The sequence below is a fragment of the Canis lupus genome, chromosome 6 (genome assembly GCF_003254725.2).
Source record: "Canis lupus dingo isolate Sandy chromosome 6, ASM325472v2, whole genome shotgun sequence".
Lineage (NCBI taxonomy): Eukaryota > Metazoa > Chordata > Mammalia > Carnivora > Canidae > Canis > Canis lupus.
Genome location: NC_064248.1, coordinates 15,387,791 through 15,410,060, shown reverse-complemented (window position 1 = coordinate 15,410,060; position 22,270 = coordinate 15,387,791). Strand labels below are relative to the sequence as shown.

Here is a 22,270-nt window from a genome sequence, read left to right as displayed (position 1 = left end):
TGCGACCCACCCTGCTCCACTCAGAGCAGAACCTAGAAGCTAGTTCTAGCAGGGGGTTCTAGCAGAACCCAGCTGATCCATGCCTGAAGGGAGGAGGCTCCTCTGTGTGGGACTGGGGGTGAAACTGAGGCACGGACCAGGACCACCTGACCCTGACCAGCAGGGGGGCATCTTCCCAGGACTACCTTGGCATGAGAACCAGGGAGCCCAGAAAGAGACCCCAACCCCTTGTTTAGGATCTGACCTTGGTGTGGGGGTGGCCGGGCTGACAGGTGTTCTTGTTTTTATCAAAATCTGAGCTTGTGGACCCATCCTGGGGCCAGCAGCTGCCCTGTGCCCTTTCACTGTCACCTGGGAGCCCACTGGTGCCCTATCCCCACAAGCCACTGCCCAGCTTTAATTGCCAGCATCACAATAATTCCAGTGGAGGGGTTTTATGTGGACACAGTCCATGGAAGCAGGTCTGACAACATCAGGATCGTTTCCAAGTTCCACAGGCAGTGAGCTGATGGGGGCCCATGAGGTGAAGAAGGTGACCAGGTGGGTGGACCCTACTGACCCACGTGCAGCCCCTCTCTGCTCCTATGGCTGGGGAAGCAGCTTCACACCACCCACTGTGCCTCAGTTTCCTATTCTGTACCATGGAGAAAATCCAAGCACTTGGGGTTTGTTCGCTGCTCAAACAGAAGGACCACCCACATGAGTGTCAGGTGGCACCCACTCGACCCAGCTGCGAGCATCATCCTACCTTGCAGGTGGCAGCGAAGGCAGGGGCAGGGAGGAGGGAAGGGAGGTTCCCAGAGGGTGGGTCCCCCCGGCTGCAGTGCCAATACAGTCTCTGGGTCCTGGGTTCCCCCATCCAAGAGCTTGTGTCATGGACCCTGAGGCCTCCATCCCTGGCCTTGAGCATGTCCCTGTGAGGCTCACACATCATCTCTCCGAGGATCCAGGCCCTACTTCCAGTTCCCTGTGGGCCAGCCTGGTCCCATCTCCCACAGCCTCTAGCTCCTGGGTCAGCTGGGAGCAGATGTTGGGCAATGTTTGCTGGATGAGCAGAGGGCCGGCCGAGGCTGGCCAAGGGAGCCCAGGCTAGCCCACTGACCCACTGTGGGCCAGTGCCTAGGATGCTGGGGCAGGGCTGCAGGTGGGAGCTGGCCCCTCCTCAGATCCTGCCCCCCTCGAAGCACCTCAGAAGAGCTGCTGTCTTGAGCTAGGTGACCCCCCCCCCAGGAAGGAGGTGGAAGAGAGATGGGAGAGGATAAGCCCTGTAGGGATATCCTCAGGACCTTCACTGTCCTGGGGCTCCCAGCTCCACGTCACAGCTCCCAGAACTGTCAGCTGCTCTGTAGAAACAACCCCCACCTGATTCCAGGCCTCCCCCCTGCCCTGAGCCCTCAGGCTGCCCTACAAACACCTGCACTCTGGGGTTTAGACCCCCAAATCCACCCACCTACCAGGTACAGAGCCTGTGCCCCAATGTAACGGCCGACCTGGGCCTGAGCACCTGTCTGTATGAGAGGTCCAGGTATCCAGGTTGCGGGGAACACGGAGCCCACGTCTGCATGTCAGGCAGGCGGGCACTCGGGGAGTAGCCCTGGGGGCACCGCTCTGCCCCATGGGGTCACTCGGGGACCCAGGACCTCAGCACAGCCAGGGAAGAGGTTGGGAGAGAGTGCTGGCATCCCTGGGCAGCTCCAAGCCTCAGCAGCCACATCTGCGAAGTGGGGACAAGACCTCCACCCCTCTGGGAGCGGCACCCACTCTAGGAGCGTCTCAGGGAACCAGGGGGAGGGGTCCACCTGGTTCAGAGCCCCAAGTGGGTTTCGAGGAAGGAGCCTGCAGCCTGCTGGGGGAGCCCCTGTGGACAGCTGAGGACACCCCCAGAAGAGGGGCTGGCTGCCCGGATCTCAGGGTCACGGGGTCACAGGCCACTGAGTCCCTGCCACAGGTCCCACCAAACCCACCCTCTCTGCCACCTTCCATCCTGATGCTGGGAGCCCTCAACCAGGCCCCATTTAAAGAAACATCCCTGTTAAAACTCAGCGTACATATTTGATTTAATCACGGAGTGCTGATTTTTGCAAAGCAGGTCATGACCCTGGTCATTTTGTGAAAATGAATTGCCTGGGGAAAATGGAAATTGTCACTTTATTATAGGATTAAAACATTCAATCCATTTGAATGGTAATGGGAAAGAAGGCCAGCCCATGTCCTTCCTTCTCTTATTATGAATTAGGATCCAGGAGAGAGGCAGGTGGGGCTCCCGGGCAGCAGGCAGCCTTGGGTTTGATGCCCCTCCTGCACCTTCTCAGGGGAGGGGGTGTTTCCATAGGGAGGGGAGGATCCTCCCACGCCTCCTCCTACCCCTCCTGTGGCAGCTGTCCCCTCTGGGGGGCTCTGCCCCCCCCCATGCTGACTCCGGCCTCCAGGGACTCCAGGTTCCCTGAGATCCTTCTGCTGGGGGCTGTTCCTGCCTGAAGGTCCAGCCCTGGCCGAGCGTGTGGCCAGACCCGGGGGCACTGGGCCATGCTCCTGTACCGTCCCGCAGGCCACCACAGCGAGATGCTCCAGAGAGGCCTAAGACCCATGGGGCAAACAGCGAGAAGAACCATTATAGTAAATAAATATGCCTTCATGCATTGTTCACTGCGGCGACAACATAGAGCGGACAGTTTCTGTCGTCACCATTTCTAAGTGTCCAGTTCTCTGGGCACACTCACATCATTGTGCAGCCACTGCCACCGTCCAGCTCCAGAAACTTGCCTTTTGCCAGCCTGAAACTCTGTCCCCGGTAAATGGCAGGTGCGCCCTCCCCGTTATACCTCTCTCTCTATGGCACGAGCAGGTCTGTTATTTTTCATCCTGTGCTGTGTTCTGAGACTCTTGGGACAAGGTTCCAGCCTGCAGCCCTAAGGTGTCACCAGAGGATCCCAAGACCCCAGCTTGCATGAGCCTCTGAGCGAAGCAGGGGACGACCAATATCCAGGACCCCCGATTCTAAGGGTGCAGGACAGGAGACCCCAGCGGATACCCCGAGGTCACAGACAAGAAGCATGGGTGCCCTGCAGGGAGTCAGGTACTGGACAGGGTGGGGTTTGGGGTTGGTGGGAACTGAGTGTGCACCTACTACCCCCTCCCCAAGAAGTGAGCTGCGCCCACTGCCTATTCCTGGGCATGATCAGGACCACATGCCACCCACAGGCAGGCCCCCCCCCAAGCAGCTGGTGCCCATGACATGGTGTGAACAGTGAAGAAGGCAGCCTTGGAGAGCGGGAAGGAGGCCAGATAGCGGGGACAGAGACATGGGGCTGCGCTGGGCTCCCTCCCCTGGCAGTAGAAGGTGGGAGGTCAACGGGTCTTTGGGAAAGGACAGTGAGGGGACTCAGAGGTTACCTCTTGCTGCTCAAGCTGACTTCTCTCCTTCCCTTGGAGGGTCAGGAACACTGGGGTGAACGTCACTGGTGTGGGTCCCAGCTTGAGCTCCGAGGTTCATACTGGACTCTGTGCTACCTGGCAGGAGTGACCATGGGGGCCTCAGTTTCTGCATCCACAAGGTGGTCCACCAGGGAGGTGGCACCTCCCAGCTGGCCTGCTGTCAGGTCTCCCCACCAGCTCCTCTCCGCAGCACGGGTCTCCATGGCAGGAAGAGGGTTCTCACTTATTGCCTTGCTGGACGGGCCGTCCGCAGGGGCTTGGGCAGTGCATACCAATAAGGGCACCAGTGGGCAGGTGGGAGGCGTTGGCCTCCACCAGAACAAAATAATTAAAAGAGGATTCGGGGGGATCAGGCCTGCCTGTCGCTAGGGAGAGGCCAGCACTTAACTCTTCCCAGACTGGCCTGCTCGGGACAAACCTGTGACCAGGGCAGCGTCAGGAGGACAGAGCCCAGGCCAAGGTGGCCAGGCCCAGAACCCCAAAGAGGAGAGGCCTCGGATGGGGGGGCCCATAGCTCTGGGGTTCAGGCTCCCCTGGAGGTGCCCTCGCTCCTGACCGTGTCCTTCTGGGCCTTGCCCTTCATCCTGTCCCCGTGTCTCCCCCGGGAACTCCACCGACCACCCTTTGCTTGCTGCCCCTTCCACTTGAGGCTCTAGAAAAGCCAGCCCCTGTCTCTGTTGAGTTCTGCAGGATGGACAAGAGGATAGCGTCCATTGGCTTGCCCAGGCTCCTGGGCTACCCTGGAGCCCTTCATCCCTAGGGGCGCCGCTGGCCCCTTCCCAGCCAGGCCACTGGCCGCTGTCCACCAGCCTTTATATCCTGAGCCAAAAGCAGAGAGATGGAGATGGCCCGGCCTCACTCCCAGAGCCACAAGTGTCTACCAGGCTCGGGTGGCCAGGCTCAGGCTACCCCGACCCACCATTCCATGCCAGGGTCTTCAGCCTTCCATCCACTCTCTGGACCCCCGACCCCAACCCATACTGTCTCAGAAATTACTTTTGGCTCTGATGAGCCAGAGCTGGCTTTTGTGACAGCAAACCAGAGACCATGGAATACACGGCTCACATACCTTCTGCAGCTGGGCCTAGGGGCTATATTCATGTCCAAAGAATGTATTGAGCACCTGCTGTATACCAGCATGATGTAGCTACTGGGGAGACAGTGGAGCACAAGGTTGACAGCACCGTCCCCAGAGCGAGGGCTCTCAGGGCAGATGCACAGGACGTATCAGCCATAAAAATTGAGACGGTCATTTGAAGCAGAAATACAGGCACAAAGTCCAGCCGGGGCACATGTCCCCTGTTCTGTTGCTGCTAACCAAGCCACTTCAAACATAAGGCAACAACCATTTTGCTGTGCCGGGTTGGGGATTTGGACAGGGCACAGTGGAGATGGTGGCCTCGGCTCCATCATGTCAGGGCCTCAGCCAGGTCTTGGAAGCTGGGGTAACCCCACAGCAGGGGATGAGCCATCTGGAGACAGCTTTCCTCACATTTTGGGGGTCCATGCCAGCTGCCATCTGGGACCTCCAGGTCCCCCTGGCCAGGACGCCTACAAGTGGCTGCTTGGGCTTCCTCACGGCATGGCAGCAGGGTCCCTGGAGACTCGCTGGAGTCCTGCAGGGGAGCGGGGGGCTGGGGTATAGAAACTGAGGCCCAGAGAGAGACCCAAGCTGCCCTGGGCCACATAGTGAGATGTGGTTGGCTAGACATCGGAACCCAGAGCCACATCCCAAACTATTACCTGCCACCCTGGTGTTCACCCCGGGGGTTTGGAATCTGTGATGAGACAGGTCCCCTGGCAGGGACTGGACTGTGGCACTGGCAAAGTCCCAAATAACTGAGTGACCTCAAGCCTGGCTCCACAGAAGACACTGACCAGAGACAAGCCAGTGTCTCTGGACCCCAGGCCTGGTCTGGCAGAGGATAAGAGAACTCCAAGCCCTCATCCCGCCCCACCCTGCCCCTAAGGACAACATGACACCTGACTTGAGCATGACCTCACAACACAGGGGTGTGCTTTTGCGTGCTGGGCAGGGATCAACTCACCCGAGTCCTGCTGCCCCACGTCACATCCACAGACACTGAGGCACAGGGAGGGGCAGCGGCAGGCCTCAGCAGAGGGAGGAGGAGGGTGTGGGGAGCCAGGAGCCATAGGGACTCTCTGCACCCGCCCTATGGCTCAGCCAGGAAGCCCCTCCTCCCGGCATGGGCAGGCAGGTCTCTAAACCCAGCATTGCCATCAGCCAGCTTAGAGAAGCCTGCAAGCTTAGGGAAGGCATCCCCAGGGGCCTCTGAAGCATAAACAAGTGGGTCCCACAGGAGCAAAGCCATCCTGGGGCATCCTGCCTGCCCTCTAGCCCAGGTTCCTGTCCTCACTCGCCCACTGGGGTCATCCTGGACTGCAGCTGGGACACATGGCTCTTCTGTCCCCTGTGCCAGGGTTTCTGGGGCCTGATGCAGCCCAGAGAAGCCCGGGACACATCCCTGCGGGCCAGGACCCTGCTCCTGGAGCCCCTCATTCCGGCCTCCATCCTGCTTCTAGCAGGACCATCATCCCTTTGTCTCCGACCCCACCACGTGGGGTGTGTGGGAGCAAGACGGACACCCAGAAGGTGGAGCCAGTGCAGACCCAGGAGGCCCAGCTCAGGACTCCAGCCACGCCAGCTGCAGATTCGGCCCCCAACCCCTGCCAAGGCCTGTGCAGACCCTCCCAAACACACATGGCGGGTTTTTTATTAAACTTCCTTGTTAATTGCACAAGTAATGCATGAATACATCTGGAGTGAGTTTTAAAACAAATCCCAGACACCATATCATTTCACTCATAAATACTTCAGTATACAAATGGGGCTTTAAATAATTTGCTGTTGAAATGATGTTGGTTTCTCCTATGATCAACACGGTACACACTAATAGCGCAAAGAGGATGGGAAAGGAACCCCAGGCAGCCTCGGGGACAGCGGCCAACACGGTCGGTCCGCACCTCCGGTCCTCAGCCGGGGCCTTTCCTGGCCACGCTCGGCACCTGCGGCTGCTGGTCCGTGGGTTTTCCACGGCGCCGAGCACGCTGTGCCGATACCATGGGGCTGCGCTCTCCTCCCTTACCGCTGGATTTGCATTTCCCCGGGGCTGTTATCAGCTCATGAAACATCTATCCCCATGGCCTCCTGTTGGGTGCAATTCTTTGCGGTTATAAACACTGCACTGAACATCTTTGTGCTGGAGACCATGTATGGTTTTTGGATCATTCTCCAAGGAGAGGTTCCCAGACGCCAGATCCCACCATCAAAGCTCCCGTCCCCAAATTGCTTTCCAAGAAGACACAAACACTGTTGAAACCCTCATAAATCATGGCAGGGGCAGGGGCTCCCTGGTGCAGCAAGGTCACTGGAGCAGCAGGGCCCTTCTTGCCCTCGGGTGGGACGGTGTGTGGGAAGGAGGCCTGGAAGGCCAGGCTCTGGTCCTCAGCCGCCACTGCCTTGCCCACGGTGGCAGCTGGGCACTAGCCCAGCCTGTCAAGTGGGCACACATCCACATGGGCCATCAGTGCCCAGCCCAGGCTCGCCCGAGGCCTTGTTTGGCCCTTGCATGCCCCCCACCCCCCCGCCAACACTCTGGCCTCATGGAGACTGGGTTCAGCACCCAGAGGAACAGAGGGCCCTGTCCATTTTCCAGTGGCTCCATCCACTCTGCAGGAATTCAGGAGCTGGGAGAGGCTGGGGAGGGGAGGAGCCACCTCTGGGTGTGGATTCAAGGATGTTTGTTTTCATTCCTCCTCTCCCCTGGGCCTCAGTCTGAGCCCCCAGGGGAAGGAAGGCAGCTTTGCCAACCTGCACAAGGAAGCTGGGGCCCCAGACCCCATCTATCACCACCTGCTCCTTCCTGGGGCCCAGAGAGGGTTTGTTACTTGCTTGGAGCCACAACCACCCCGTCAGACCTCTGCTGGTTTCCCCTCAGCCCTGACCCCGCAGCAGGAGGCCCAGCAAGCAGGACACAACTGTGGCCCCATCTCTGGGCCACCTCCAGGTGCCAACACCTAGCCCAAACCAGCACCTGTGGGAGCCTCCCCAAGGCAGGCGGCATCCCCACTTCACAGATCCGGAAACTGAGGCTAGGCCTGGGAGGCTCCAGCAGAAGTTCGCGGCCAAGCAGTAGGGGTGCTGGGGGAGGGCTGTGGCCACTGGTGCCCCCCACCCCACCCCCAGGCCTGCTCTCTTGCCCCTTTCCCTGCCCTGGTTTGAGTGTGGATTTCTGTCTATTTGCGGATGCCTGGCCTGCCCCCTGGGTTCCAGAAAGGATCAAACCAAACTAGGTGAGAAATCCTGGCAGAGGGAAAATGGGAGTAGGTGGCAGATGGAATTGTACCACTTCCTGTGGGAGGGAACCCCAGGAAGACAGGAGGCCGGTGGAGCTGGGGGTCACCAGCCCAGGGCTGACCCCATGCACCCTCTGTCACTGGGGCAAATCCCCACAGTGCTGCCGCTGCCAGGAACCCCCCAAAGCCCCAGCCCCGCCAGGAGGGAGCCCCACCAGGAAAGCCCCAGCCCCCAGCCCGGCCAGGAGGGAGCCCGCCAGGAGCCCCCCAAAGCCCTGCCCCCAGCCCCCAGCCCGGTCAGGAGAGAGCCCGCCAGGAGCCCCCCAAAGCTCAGCCCCCAGCCCCCAGCCCGGCCAGGAAGGAGCCCCGCCAGGAGCCCCCCAAAGCCCAGCCCCCAGCCCCCAGCCGGGCCAGGAGGGAGCCCGCCAGGAGCCCCCCAAAGCCCAGCCCCCAGCCCGGCCAGGAGGGAGCCCGCCAGGAGCCCCCCAAAGCCCAGCCCCCAGCCCGGCCAGGAGGGAGCCCCGACAGGAGCCCCCCAAAGCCCAGCCCCCAGCCGGGCCAGGGCTCCCCCACCGCCCGCAGGCCCCCCCAGAGGCCCGCCGGCCCTCCCCTGCCCCTCCATCCCCGCCCCCGCGGCCCCCCAGCCCCAGCCCCAGCCCAGCGTAGGCCCAGCCCCAGGTGCGCGGCCCGGCCGGAGGGGCGGCTCCAGCTGTCAGTCGGCGGCGCATTACACGCTGTAAGAAGGTGTTGACAGGAGCAGCTGGACGCGGGCGGGTGATGAAAAGAAGCAAATTCTCTGCGATTCCTCGCGGGGCCTCCTAGCGGCGAGGGGCGCCCCCTGCCGGCGGCGCGCGGGACGGCCCCGACCCCAGGTGCGCGGCCCCATTGAGCGGGCGGGACACTGAGGCCGCCTACGGGGGCGCGGGCCAGCCAGAGGGGTCACAGGGGGGCGGGGCCGAGCCCCTGCAGGCCTCCTCTCTGTGAGCTGCAGGGGGTGCAGGGGGCCCCAGGAGCCGTGTGCAGGGCACAGCAGGGGGAAGGGGAGGCGCATGTGGGGATGGAGGGGGCGGGAGCTCATGAGCCCACAGGCCAGGTGCAGACCCACCCCAGGTCACCTGCTCCGGGATGGGGGAAGAAGGGCTCTGGGGGCTCCCTGACACCCTCATGGCAGAGGCCCTTCCCACACAAGCAGGGATTCAGGGACGGGAAATAGGGGACACCACTGCCTGCCCTTCCCTCCCCCTCCTCCCAGGGACAGAGATGTCCCGGAAACGGACCCTGAGACACAGGGGCAGATGGGCTAGACAGAGAAGGGAGGAAAGGAATCAGGAGATGGAGGTTTTGCGGATGATGTCCAAGAGTGTCCCCTGATTTCCACAGTCTTTGTGTGAGCCGGCCCATGACTCAGCCCACTGCAGCCAGTGGTGCCCCATGTAACCCAGAAGGGTCAGCGGGCCCAGCCTTCCTCTCAGCCCCGACATGGATGTGGGAGCACAGGTATGGATATTTTTGTCCCATGCAGGGCTCACTTAGCTCCAGCCCAGTCATGGGGGTCCAGCCAGCGACACCTGCTCTGGGCACAGAGGTACAGAGAGGACTCTGGAGGAGACATTGCCCCCTGCTTGAATGCTCCCACTGACTGGGAGCCCACTATCTTCCCCCCAAGCAGCCCATCTTCTCTCTGGGCCTCTGAAAGAGTTAGAAATTCTTATTCTGAGTGGATTCTTTCTCCTGATCAGCCCCTGCCCCATGGTGTCCAGCACTGGCCTCTGGACATTGATCTGACAAACATGTGCCGAGTACCTACTATGCGTTAGGGACTGTTCTTGGTGCTGGAGCCATTCTTTAGGACCTAGGAGGCATTGAGGGAGAAAGTACATCCCAGGCCTGGGCCAGAAGATAGGGAACAAGCATTTTAAAAGTTTCTTACAGATTTTATTTATTTATTCATGAGAGACACAGAGAGAGAGGCAGAGACACAAGCAGAGGGAGAAGCAGGCTCCATGCAGGGAGCCCAGTGTGGGACTTGATTCCAGGACCCCAGGATCACGCCCTGAGCCAAAAGCAGATGTTCAACCACTGAGCCACCCAGGCATCCTGGGAACAAGCATTGATTCTGTATTTCCTGTGTGCCAGACATCAGGCCTCCCCATTTCACGAATAAGGAAACTGAGGCTCAGGAGTTTTAAAGCCCTGTGCCAGGCACCAGGCAGGTTGGGATGGGCCAGACTCTGCCTTGCCCATACGATGGGCCTAGGGACGCTGTGACCAGACTGGCCTGGTGCTATGGCAACCATCTTGCCATCGATGGAGGCTGGGAGAGATGCCAACACAGAAAACATCAGAACTGAGAGATGGGCAGAGACGGGGTCTTAATGACTATGAACTTCTGGATCAAGCTATGCCTGAAACTAGACCCTCGAATTTTCACTTCAGTGAAATCACAGATTCCTTTTTTTGCTTAAGTCAGTTTGAATTGAACTTTTCTGTTACCAGCAATGCAAAGAATGCTAAGTTCAAAGGATCTGTTGTCCCCGAGCAGAATTCCTAAGCATGGTGTTGGGGGGGCGTTGGGGAAAGAAGGGACAGGCCACACACTCTTATAACAACAGCTAACGTTTACCCAGGGCTAAGAATGTACGAAGTGAAGAGCTGTTCGTAGGTTAGCTCACTAGGTCTTTACATGAACCCCGTGAACTGTATTCCATCACATCTGGTATATCCGTTAGTTAAATAATGCTGGCTGCTGTGACAAATAAGCCCCTGCAAACTGTCAGTGACTTAAAGTCAAAGTTTATGACTTGTTCCTGCAAAGTCCCAGGAGGTGTTTGGCAGTCAGGGCACATGTGGTGACCCAGAGCACGGGGCTCCTTCCATCTGGGGGCCTCAGAATGCACTGGATCTGCCTGGTTGGCCCACGAGAACAGAGAGAGAGAGAAGGAAGGAAGGAAGGAAGGGAGGGAGGGAGGGAGGGAGGGAGGGAGGGAGGGAGGGAGGAAAGGAAGGGAAAAAAAAGGAAGGAAAGGAAGGAAGGGGAGCACCCTGGGAAGAGTCTATGGGCCAGGCCCGCAGGCTTGCATTACTTCTGCCTGCATCACACTGGCCACAGCTCGAGCTTGTGGCCACTTCTGGTCTCACTGGGTGCCCAGGAGGGAAAGGAAAAGATCCCCTTTTGCTCTGAGAGATCTTACTCTAAGTCTCATCGACAGGATAAGACACAACCAGGAGCCAGGATCCAAACCACCTGAAAACCGTGAGATCCCACCTCACACCCATTAGGATGGCTTCTACTAAAACCCCAGAAAGCAACAGTGCTGGTGGGAACGTGAGAAATGCCACCAGCCACCACTGTGGAAAACAGCTCCCCAAAAGTTAAATATGCAGTTACTGTAGCATCCAGCAGCTCCCCTCCCGAGTATACACCTGAAAGAATTGAAAGCAGGGTCATTTTTTTTTTTTAGATTTTATTTATTTATTTATTTATTTATTTATTTATTTATTTATTTATTCATGAGAGACACAGAGAGAGAGAGACACACAGACACAGGCAGAGGGAGAAGCAGGTCATGACCTCGGGGCTGTGGGATCAAGCCCCATGTCCTTCAGGCCCCACGCTCAGCAGGGGTCTACTTGAGGATTTTCCCTCTGCCCCTCTCCCCACTCTCTGTCAAATAAACAAATAAATAAAATATTTAAAAATAAACTAAAATAAAATGACAGATCGCATGTTGGGGAGATCACCGCGCTGGCTGTTCTTGTGGCGATTGGGCAGCAAATGGGCATCCTGGAAGGCTGGCATTTGGTGGACATGCATCACGGACATGGAAAGGCCCAGGCCCTGGGCCCCTGACACAGTAGTCACCTGCAGACAGGTGTTCTTGCTTGATGGGAACAGAGCCTCAGTGTGGGAAGATGGAACATTCTGGAGATGGACAGTGGTGATGGTGGCATAGCTGTGTGTGTGTGCTTAATGCCCCCAAACGATGCACGTAAATATGTATGTCTGAGCAGGTGGTGGCAATTGGCAGGCGACCGGCTCCCCGCCAGTGCTGTGGCCTCCGCAGAAACTCCCTGACCACGGCCCCCTTTATGACCCAGCCGGTGTGGCAGTCCTCCACGGCTGCTGGAACGCATTACCCCACACTTAGTCAACTCCAAACAACACAACAATTTCCTTATAGTTCTGGGGTCGGAAGTCTACACTGGATCGGGCAGTTGCTTCTGGAGGCTTTCCTGGCCTCTTCCAGCCTCTGCAGACCACGCATTCCGTGGCTTGGGGCCCTGCCTCTCCTGGTCCTCTTGCCTCTCTGCCTGCCTGTCCCTCTCTCGTAGGGACCCTTCTGATTCCCCACCCATCCAGTCCTACGATAACCCCAACAGCCTTGACTCACTCACAATGGCAAAGTCCTCTCTGCCACATGGGGAACTCTACTCCCAGGTCCTTGGAGGGTCATTATTCAGCCACCACACTTGGGTCTCAGACTTTCTTACCTCCATGGTCTGGAAAGTCACGGGCAGCCAGGGTGGCCCTGGTGCTGAGATAGCATCACTGTACACACATCGCTGATGTCCAGACAGAGTCATCAAAGCTATCACGGGGCATGGGTTATTCTCTCCTGCATACTTTGGTATTTGGCGGGGGGTATTTTTTTTTTAAGATTTTATTTATTCATGAGAGACATAGAGAGAGGCAGAGACATAGGCAGAGGGAGAAGCAGGCTCCCTGCACAGAGCCTGATATAGGACTCAATCCCGGGACTCCAGGATCACGCCCTGAGCTGAAGGCAGACGCTTAACCACTGAGCCACCTAGGCATCCCTTTGGCGGGGGTTTTAAAAAGAGATTTATTTATTTATTTATTTATTTATTTATTTATTTATTTATTTATTCATTTATTTATTTGAGAGAGAGCTTGGGGTGGGGGGCAGAAGAAGAGAGAGGATCTTAAGTAGATTCCCACTGAGTATGGAGCCCCACATGAGGTTCGATCTCATGACCTGAGATCACAGCCAGAGCTGAAATCTAGACAACTACCAGGCGCCCCTACTTTGGTATCTTGTAGTTCCTACAATGAGCATGTGCTATGCTTACAATCAGCATAAGGGATCATAGGGTGATTGGTGATATAGGACAGATGACAGACCAACAAATGGCAGGTGGGCTTTCCTGCCGGCAGTGGCACCTGGTCATCGAATTCAGATGATGACCAGTGCCCAGGGTGGAGCCGGGATGGTGAGTAAGAAGTCAGTGCTGTGCCCCCCAGCTGGTCCTGGGGCAGCAGCCGAGAGAGAGCAGTGAGGTCCATGTCCCAGAGGCTCAGAGCCAGAGGAAGATCGGGGCTGGACCAAGGAGGAATCTGAGTGGATCGGGGGCTCAGGCTAAAGCCGGGGGGTGGACACTTCATCGTCCCTGTCACCTGCTCTCTTAATTCCTGCATCATCTGTGGGAGTCCTTGGTGTGGCTTCCCCAAGAGGCCCAGAGTGGTGCTGAGACCTGCTCATGCCCACATGGCCCGAAGGAACCTGACATCAGTGATGCCCTGAGCTTGCACAAAGCTAAGGGACCAGGGGTCTGGGGGGTGGAGGGACAAGTCACTCCTGAGAGGTGGGCTCAGGGTGGAGGCAGAGATGCTTCAAACCCGGCCAGAGGTGTTTTAGGGGCTTCCCCTCCCCGCGGGGAGCTCACAGGGTCTGGGACCAGCCCCAGAATCCCAGAATCCCAGAATGCCCCTAGCCGGCAGCAGCAGGATTCCCCATTTGTCAGGAATTCAATTAGGTGGGAGAGTCCTTATTAATTTTATAGGCTTTGCTGGTCTGGAGGCTGCGCCGGGGGCGAAATCGGAGGGCCGCCTCTTCCCTCAGAGCTCGGGGTCAGCCTGCAGAGGCGGCGCGAAGGCACTAGTCGAGGTATTAATGAGATGCCTCTAGGTGCAAATAATAGTTTAATAGGTGTGACTTACCGGGGGGCGCCCTCCCCTCGCCGCCACGCACCTCCCGCACACCCAGACAGCCCGCCGCGCCGGCCTCCCTGCCTCGTTAGAATAAGTAATTAGAGTGTACGAACACTCACTTTGACACTTTAATAAAGTGTCAGCCATCACCAATTTGGTATTTAATAAAATAAAATTAAATATTTATTACATTTTTGTATACATTATATTTAAAACACATTTGGCCCCCAGTCACCACCCCTTCCTAGCACCCCAAGATTTTAGTCCCAAGGACACCCCTTCCCACCTGTCAGGAGCCACCCTGTGGCAGGAGACGGGGCTGGTGATGGGACATGAGGCAGCTGGTGGGGGGGAGGCCCAGGGAGAGGTGTGGCGGGAAGAGAGGAGTCCCCCCCCGGGTGAGAAAAGGCAACAGACGGACCCCCACAGACACCTACGAAGGTTTGAAGGCCTTGGTCTTTCCTGCTTTGCTGTCATTCTGGACCAAGACTAGCTCCAAAGCACTTCTTGTCCTGTCCCACCAGCCCCCCAACAATTTGCTGAGGGCCACTGAGGGCCCCTGTGGAGCCAGCAGTGCCCGGAGCCTTCAGGACAGCAGGCCCCAGGTGCACCTGGGGAGCGGGCAGGTGCACGGAGGTGGGGCCAGGGCCCTGGAGTGGCCGGCTGCATGGACCCCAGGTTCAGAGTATCCCAAAGACCCCAAAAAAGCCTCAACCTCCCAGAGCAGGCCCACCCTGAGGATTTGGCAGGGGTCTGAGGAGTTGGGGGTCACACTGCATGTGCCATAAGTGGTGGAGCGGCCACCAGCCTCCCCCAACCCACCAGCGCAGCTTCCCTCTGAACCCAAGCCTGGTTTCCCCCTCTTCTCGCCCCTGCACAGCCTCCCCCACAGCTACCATAAAAATATTGTTTCTGATAAAAGTAGTAACCGGGAGGTTTAAATGCAGGAGATGGAGAGCTCACCAGGCGGGGAGCAGTGTTAGGAAAGCCTCTGTTACGCAGGAGCAGGGGGTGATGTGAGAACCACACTGGACCCCCACCCAGGACCTGCTGTGGGGGGTCCTGGATCCGTGCACCCAGCCAGGAAGCTTGAGACCGCAGGGGCCCAGCACCATGGGCCCAGCGCTCCCCGTGGAACACACGCTCTCGGGACAACGAGCAGTCATAGGACGTGTGCCCCCGAGATGTGGTCGGGAGTGTGCTCGGCTGCACGTCCGTGGGGGCTGGAAGCTGGGAAGGACCAGACGCCCCGCGTCGGGAGTGGAGTACGGCACAGCAAGGAAAAAGCCCCCTCCACAGACCTGCTCAGCATGGAGTGAAAGGAACCTGACATCACTGCGGGATCCCGCGTATCAGACGTCTAGGTCAGGCAAACGCCGCTGGTGGGGAGGCGGGAGTCCTTCCGGGCTCTTCTGCTGAGCTGACGGCAGGGGCTTGGCTTGACGCCCCTCCTCAGAAGGGCACCCTGGAGGCATCCCCCAGCTCCCTCTGCAGGCCTGGAGAGCCGAGGGCCCCCCCACTTGGGATGCCCCTGCCGAGAAAGGCCCTCAGCTCTGCTCATCTCCCCAGTCCTGCCCCACGCCCACCCCCAGCAGGACATTCTGTGCCATCACCCGCCCACACCAATGCCCCATCACCATCACCGTCCCCGTCCCTGCTGGCCTTTCAGCTGGCCGTAGCCTGCTGCTGGCCAGGAGCCCAAGCCGGAGCCTGTGCTGCACCCCGGCCAGCTGAGCTGGGTAGGGGGGCCCTGGCTGCCTCCAATGCTGGACCCCTAACATCCACAGGCTAGAGGCTAACCCAACGCACCCCAGGCCACACTGCAGCTCGTGGCCAAAAGAAAAATCAGAAAATTGGCTCCTGACTTTTTTGTGGCATCCTGGTATTTTGTTCATCCTGGACTTTGTGTGTTAATTTGGAGTATTTGGAGTACTAGACCGAGCTCGCTGATGGCGCTGCTGTGCACCCTGACCCCGACCGCCTTGCGGCCGTCCCGGTTAACCCAGTAGCCAGAGCAACACGCGCAGTCAAGTCTCCGAGCCCCCAAGCCCCGTGCAGGGCGCCCATCAGTTGCCCTGCCCCCAGTGTCCGAGCAGACCTCCGCCCCCGGCAGAGGCCCAAGGAGGCCAGGCGTGTCAGGGCTGGTTATGTGACAAATATGCAAGGTTCTGAGGGACAGCTGAGCGGAGATAACCGGCACCTGACGCCCAGTGGGACAGTGGGAAACCGCAGGCTCCTTTCCCGTCTCTGTCTCTCCCTCCCCCCACCCATGTTTGCAGCAGAGCCATGTGAATTAAATGCACAGAAGATGGGGTTCCACTTGATTCACAAACTCCCCCGCTCTGCCCATAACCAGCACCCTCCCAGCTTGCTAGGAGCCAGCAGTACCACCACTGCCTCCTCTTCTGCCAGCGGCTCTGCTCCCTTTGCAGACAGGGAAACTGAGGCTCCCGCAGGAGACTCCACATGCCAGACCACTAAGGAGCAGGGGAGAAGCAGGTGATTCCCATCTAAACCCACGGCTGGAGCCACAGCACCCCTGGTCTTGTTGCCCCCACCCCATTAACTAGCTCGTGGACCTTGCTAACCTGGAGGTCAATGTGGGGGTGACTTGGGTGCGGTGAGGTCATAATCAGGCAGGCAAGGTGGAGGGAGCCAGGGAGCTGGCAGGACGCTGAGGGTGAGGGAGGGCAAGTCCCTGGGCCCCCAGCGCCCCCAGGCCCCACGTTGCAGATCAGCTTCCATGACCACAGAGCCCAGCCGCCAGCAGCACACGCCACAGACAGGAGAGCCAGCAGGGTGGGTCAATCCCAGCTGCCCCTCCATGACCACCCCCGCCCCAGGAGCCAGGCCAGGGGGCTCCTTCCTGTCCCTCAACCCCCACACTCTGCAGGTAGGCTGCCCTGCTCAGCTGCGTGGTTGGCTTTGGAAATTCTGCTGAGAGGCCTTATTTGTTGGTATCTGTGGCAGGGGTACGGAGGGGTCTGGCTGGGAGGTGCAGAACCAGGGCCTGTACAGACCCCTCCCCACAGTGGATGAGAACCCAGGGTGCAAACCCAGCTGGGGATTTCCTCGCAAGGTTCCATAGCTCCAGACTGTGGCCAGGGCAGGTGTGTGATGCCACCAGAACCACAAAACCCTTAGCGAACCCCCATGTCGGAGAGGGACTGCCCAGGGGTCTAGCCCAGACCCAGTGGCCTTGCCTCAATGACCCAAAAGCCCCAGAATTGTATTCCAACCTCCAGCCTCCTGCTAGAGCCCCATCCCCGCAGCCTGTGCTCAGACCCTCCCTAGGGACGCCTTCTCACACCTGCTCCCTGCATGTGGGGTGGGGGATCACAGTGACAGCCCCTCTCTGGGTGAATGGTGTCATACTGGCTCGGGTGCTGGGACCTCAGGCACTGGCCGGGAGCTGGGGGGCCCCCCGGGGCCTGTGGTCATCCCAGGCATGACCCCACCCCCTACCCCGAGGAGCCTTCTCTCCTCTTCCAGTCTTTGTGGATGGTGCTTGGGTACCCAGGGAGCCAGTCCCCAGAGCAGCCCTTACCTCAGGGACAGCCCTGGGCCCCGTTGCTCGGCAACCGCCTGGTGCAACCCTGGGCAACCGCCACCACCGGGTCTCCGCAAAGGCCCGTGTTTCCACTGCGTCAGCCCCTGGGTCCCGGGAGCCAGGATGGAGCGGCCCAGGGTAGCGCCAGCCTCCTGCCCCGTCACACCTTCCCCCTGGGCCCTGGCGCGAATGTCCTGCCCGAGCGTGGGAGCTACAGCGGCACCCAGCCCACCGTCATTGGTGTGGGACAGGGTGGTGGGACTTTGCAAACTGTAAAGTGCCCTGTGTCCCTGAACCGGTCTGGTGCCCCAGGCCCAGCTACGGTGGACGGTAAATCCCAATCTGCAAAACTATACAGACAGCCCCAGCTGCATTTGCATCAAAATTGGTTGCAAAGAGCAATTAGCACTTCATTAATAATCAATGAGGTGCCAATTTACACATCGTCCAAGAACAAATTGCAGATTCGGCTTGGCCTGTGACAGGCAGGGCTGTGGTGCCAGCCCTGGCAGAGAGGTCCAGAAGTGACGAGGAGAGGCCGCTGGGGCCCTACCCCACTTGCCTCTGCCCTCACAGAGGCAGGGAGGCCCCGGAGCAGGTGCCCACAGCTCGCTGCAGGTGCAGAGAGGATGGCGCGGCTGCCCCTGGCCACGGAGGGACTCAAGGAGCCGCCAGCGCCCCCCACGGTCCAGCCTGAGAGAAGCTCCTTCCAACGGTTTCTGGAAGGCCTGTTCCGTGCAGGCTGAGGAGGGAACGGAACCTATTGTTTGTCCCTTGCCTGTCATAGGGAAAGTGGGGCCTTTCCTGAGTACCTACTGTATACCTGCCATGCCTCCCTTTTCAGTCCATTTTGTAGGCAGGGAGAGCAGACAAAGAGGGCAGCAGGACCTGTGCGTGGCCCGGGGCTCCGTGCAGAGGCCCAGCGATCCTGTGTGCACCCTGACAGACTTCACTTCTTGTCCCCACGGCCCTGTGAGCCTCTCTGCTTAAGAATCCCTTGCTCATGGTCTGGGTCAGTAAGGAGGGCTCCCTGGAGGAGGAGGGGGCCAACTCAAAGGACTGCTTTTACCTTCTTCCTTCCCCAGACCAGGCCTTTGCCACTGCTGTCTCCAACCAGCGAGGGTGCCCCCAGCTTGCTGCCTCCTCACCCATTGTCATGTATCTGCTGCACAAAATGCTTGCTCTCACTGGCTGGGGAGTACCCTCAGTGCTGACAGGCAGTGGGTGCTCTGGAAATGTGGACAGTGATCAAGAACAGACCCCCAGGTGAACACTGGCAGAGGGAGTAGCCTGTGCAAAGGCCCTCAGGTAAGACTGGAGCAGACATAAGGGCCCGTTGGCATGAGGACCAAAGTGGGGAGGGGAGGGTGAGGAGGCTGGCTGAGATGCAAGCCTGGATTTTATTCTGGGGTCTCCAGCAGGGAATGGAGGATGTGGCCTGGTGTCCATTGGCTGCCATGTGAGGCTGCTTGGGAGGGGACACAGGCAGGGACCACAGAGGGCATCTGAGGGCCACGAGGGAGAGTCTGAGGGCAGCTCCAGCACAGGTGGGCCCTGGCCGTGGGCGGGATGGGGCGTTGCCTCTGCTTGTCGCCAGCAGGTGTAAGGAGATTCCCAGCTGGGGCCACACACAACTTCTCCGATTCCACCCAGGCCCCGGCCTCCTTGCCGCCTCCTGCCTGCACCCGCCACCCTCACCATGAGATTGAATTTACAACGGACTCCAACACATTTAAATCCATTTATTGCAAAATTACTTTTCAATAATTACATCACCGTGCCGACTGTGTTGCATAATGAAATTAGCATGAGGGATATTAGAGAGAATATAAAATTATAAGAAATATTGAAATACCTCTTCCCCGTCTGTCTTCATGAGGCCCCGTAGCTTAACTGGGGAGCGGGCGTACCTCATGGACGGGATTGGAATGCACAGAGTGTAATTTTATAATGTCTTTTGTATAAATTAATTATAACAGTTATTGCAGGTTTCTATTATTGGATTGAAATTTCCCTCTACTGAAGGCTATTAGGGGAGAGTGGGACCCTGGCTCGTGGCCCTGAGTCCCCTGGGGCCACAGAATGGAGCGGGCGGGGGCCTGGGCTGCAGGGTCAGAGAGATCAGAGTTCAACTCTTGGCCTGCTGTGTGTCTTCAGTGGAGTGGCGTAGCTTCTCTGGGGCAGGCTCCCCTCGGCTGCTAAGAACAGTCCTGCCACAAACCCAGGTACGTTGCCATGTCGGTGTGGCCGTTGCGTGTCACTGCACAGCGGACAGCTCCCAGACGCACTGGCCGCCGTACACGTTCAGCACTGGCAGTTCCTGTGGGTCAGCAGCCTGGGAGATACTCCGTTAGAGGCTCCGGCTCGGGGCTGCTCGCGGGGCGGCCTCTCTGAAGGCTCACCTGGGGTGGAGGACTGCCCCCCGGGGGCCCTCGGATCAGGACTCACAGGCCAGCCCTAATCCATGCTGGGAGGGGCTTCACCAAGGGGTAAAGACCCCGAGGCAGGGGTCACTGAAAGCCGTCTCCTCTTGCCTTGGGATTTCACAGGGCGGGTCCCCGACAGCCCAGGGTGTGTAGTCCCGAGAGGACCTGTGTTCTTGTCCTGCTTCAAAGGTGGCGAGCCCAGGGCAGCTTTCTGGCCTCCACAGCCCTGTCTGCCGAACCTAGGATCAGGAAACCCCGGAGGGGTGCAGGGGGGGCAGGGGGACATAGAACCTGCGCCTTCTTTCTGTCCCCGTGTTGCCAGAACGACTGGCTGTGTGTGTGTTTCCTGAGCACGCCCGTTGTAACTGGGCCCCTCGCACGCTCCGTGGTGCCAGCCAGTATCCCCAGGAAGACCAAGTGTGCCTTCCGTGTGGGGACGGTGCCAAGCTGCTCCGTGTAAGCCAGGACCTGGGGGTCAGAGCAGCGGGTGCCAACAGGCAGGCAGCTGGGCCGGCTGAGGTCCGGGCCCCACAGATGTGCCGTTCAGCCTGTCTCATGCCCACTGGCTGCTCCAGAACGGGTGGGGTTGCCCAGCAGGCCAGGGCCCAGGATCCTCTCCGGGAGTCTGTGTGATTTCCCAAAATCACGAGGAATGGAGGGGTCCCCAAACATGCCACCTTGGTCAGCTGGACTCGGTGATGTTCTTGCTGGGGGAGGCTGGGGGTGGCATCCAGTGAGAGCAGAAGTGGGTCATGTGAGCGAGATGCCAAGTCTGGGCCAGGTGGGAGTGCCCTGCTCTGGTCATCCTGGGGCAGGTGCAGGAGACTTTCTCCAGAGGAGCCCAGGAGGATGGACCCAGGACCAAGGGGGTGCATGGGGCTCTGTGGTTGAGAGCAGGCCCTGCTGTCTCTGCAGCCATGCTAATGCCACCAGCCATGCTTTCCTACCTCCAGATGTCACATTTCCCCAGTGTGGACATGCGCTGCTCTGCAGCATAGAGGAAAACTCAGCCACTTCAATGGGACTTGGTCACACGGAGACCAAAGGGGCTGGTGGCAAGGAAAGAAACAACCCCATCCAATGACATCAAAGCCAAACCTTTTAGCTTTTGGCAGCTGCTGGACCAAGACAGGGGATGGGAAGGAACTGGTAGCCTTCTCATGGAGTCTAGAGTCGGGGCCTGAATTCGGGGTATGGGTCTGGTGTGACCATGGGCAGGGGGGCGAGGGTCCCTGCAACAAGGTAGGAGTGCAGGGGCTGAGAAGAAGCTACCTGAGGCAGGCAGGGTGACAGGCTGGCCTGCCGCAGGTGGGAGCCGTCCCTGGGATCCCAGAGTGGGTTCTTAATATGACCATTCCCTCCGGGGCTTCCTGGACCAGCCACCTTGACTGGGCCATGGTTTGGGCTCTCCCGGGAGGGGCTGGCGCCTGTCTCTGGGCAAAGCATTCTGGTGGGACACTGGTTGGAGGAGGGTCAGAGGTGGCAGGAGATGGACCAGGGCCACCTCCCACTTCCCCATGGCCCTCAGGAGCCCCTCCATCCCTCCCTTGCCCAAAGCCTGTTCCAGGTTTGTCCTCACTGCAGCAGGTCTAAGGGAAAAGGCTCCCAGGCTGCAGGCAAGTGGGGCCTGCAGGGAGCCCCGCACTGGCAGCACTCTCTCTCCCCATTGCCAGTTTGCAAGCCAAGAGCCGGGGCTCTGGGAAGGCCCTTCAGACCCGAGGCCTGCAAGCCCCTCCCCACTAGCCTCCCAACATTAACTCCCAAACCTACTGTGTGCCAAGAGCTGGGGTGGGTCAGGCCTGGCCTGGCCTCAAGGAACCCTGACAGTTCCTGAAGTGAGGGCAACCCAGGAAAACTTCCTCTAGAAGGTGATGTTCGAGCCTGCCCTGATGAGAGAGGATTGATGACAGGTGCGAGCATTGCCAGAGTTGGTTTGCCTTCTGCCACTGCAGAGACTTGACAGATGCACACACGTGGTCTCACGGTTCCTGTGGGCTAGGGTTCAGCACGACTCACCTGGGTGGCCGGCTCAGGGTCACAAGGCTGCAGCCCCATCTGCAGGCTCGACCGGTGTGGACTGTGTGTGGCCTGCTCAGGTTATGGGCAGCACACGTTGTCTTGCAGGTGCAGGGCTGAGGGCCCTGCAGCTTTGCCGACGCTGTGCTCAGGTCCCAGAGACTGCCCACGGTTCCCTGCCACATGGCCCCCTCACAGCGCCACAGCCCGCTTCTTCAAAACCAGCAAGAGAGGCAATCTGTATGGCCGTCTGCTCCACGACCCGCTTATAGGACAGAATCCAACCTGGGAGCTGGTAGCTTCACCTTCACCATGTTCTGCTACTTAGGGTCAAGTTGCACTCCCACACTCAATGGGAAGGGATCATGGGGGCCCTTGCCACAAGGGTTTGACCCCAGGTCACAGGGCGAGTGAAGGATGGAGCTGACCCCAGGTCATACATGGGGGAGGGATGGGGTTGACCCCTGGTCACTGATGAGCGATATGGCACTGACCCCTGGTCACAGGTGAGGTAGGGATGGCACTGACCCCAGGTCACAGGTGAGCAACGTGGGGAGCTGACCCCAGGTCACAGGT

The 22,270-nt window shown here is 59.0% G+C and overlaps 1 long non-coding RNA gene across 3 annotated transcripts; it reads left to right on the top strand.

The window, feature by feature from the left end:
- The first annotated feature begins 16,348 nt into the window (after window positions 1-16,348).
- LOC112640181 (uncharacterized) lies at window positions 16,349-19,230 on the top strand. Of its 3 annotated transcripts, none has more exons than XR_003123891.3 (3): window positions 16,349-16,595; window positions 18,338-18,560; window positions 18,853-19,230. It is a non-coding gene; the product is annotated as an uncharacterized LOC112640181 (long non-coding RNA). The 3 variants fall into 3 exon arrangements; XR_003123890.3 differs by having other exon boundaries at window positions 18,850-19,228; XR_003123889.3 differs by having other exon boundaries at window positions 18,906-19,214.
- The last annotated feature ends 3,040 nt before the right edge of the window (window positions 19,231-22,270 follow it).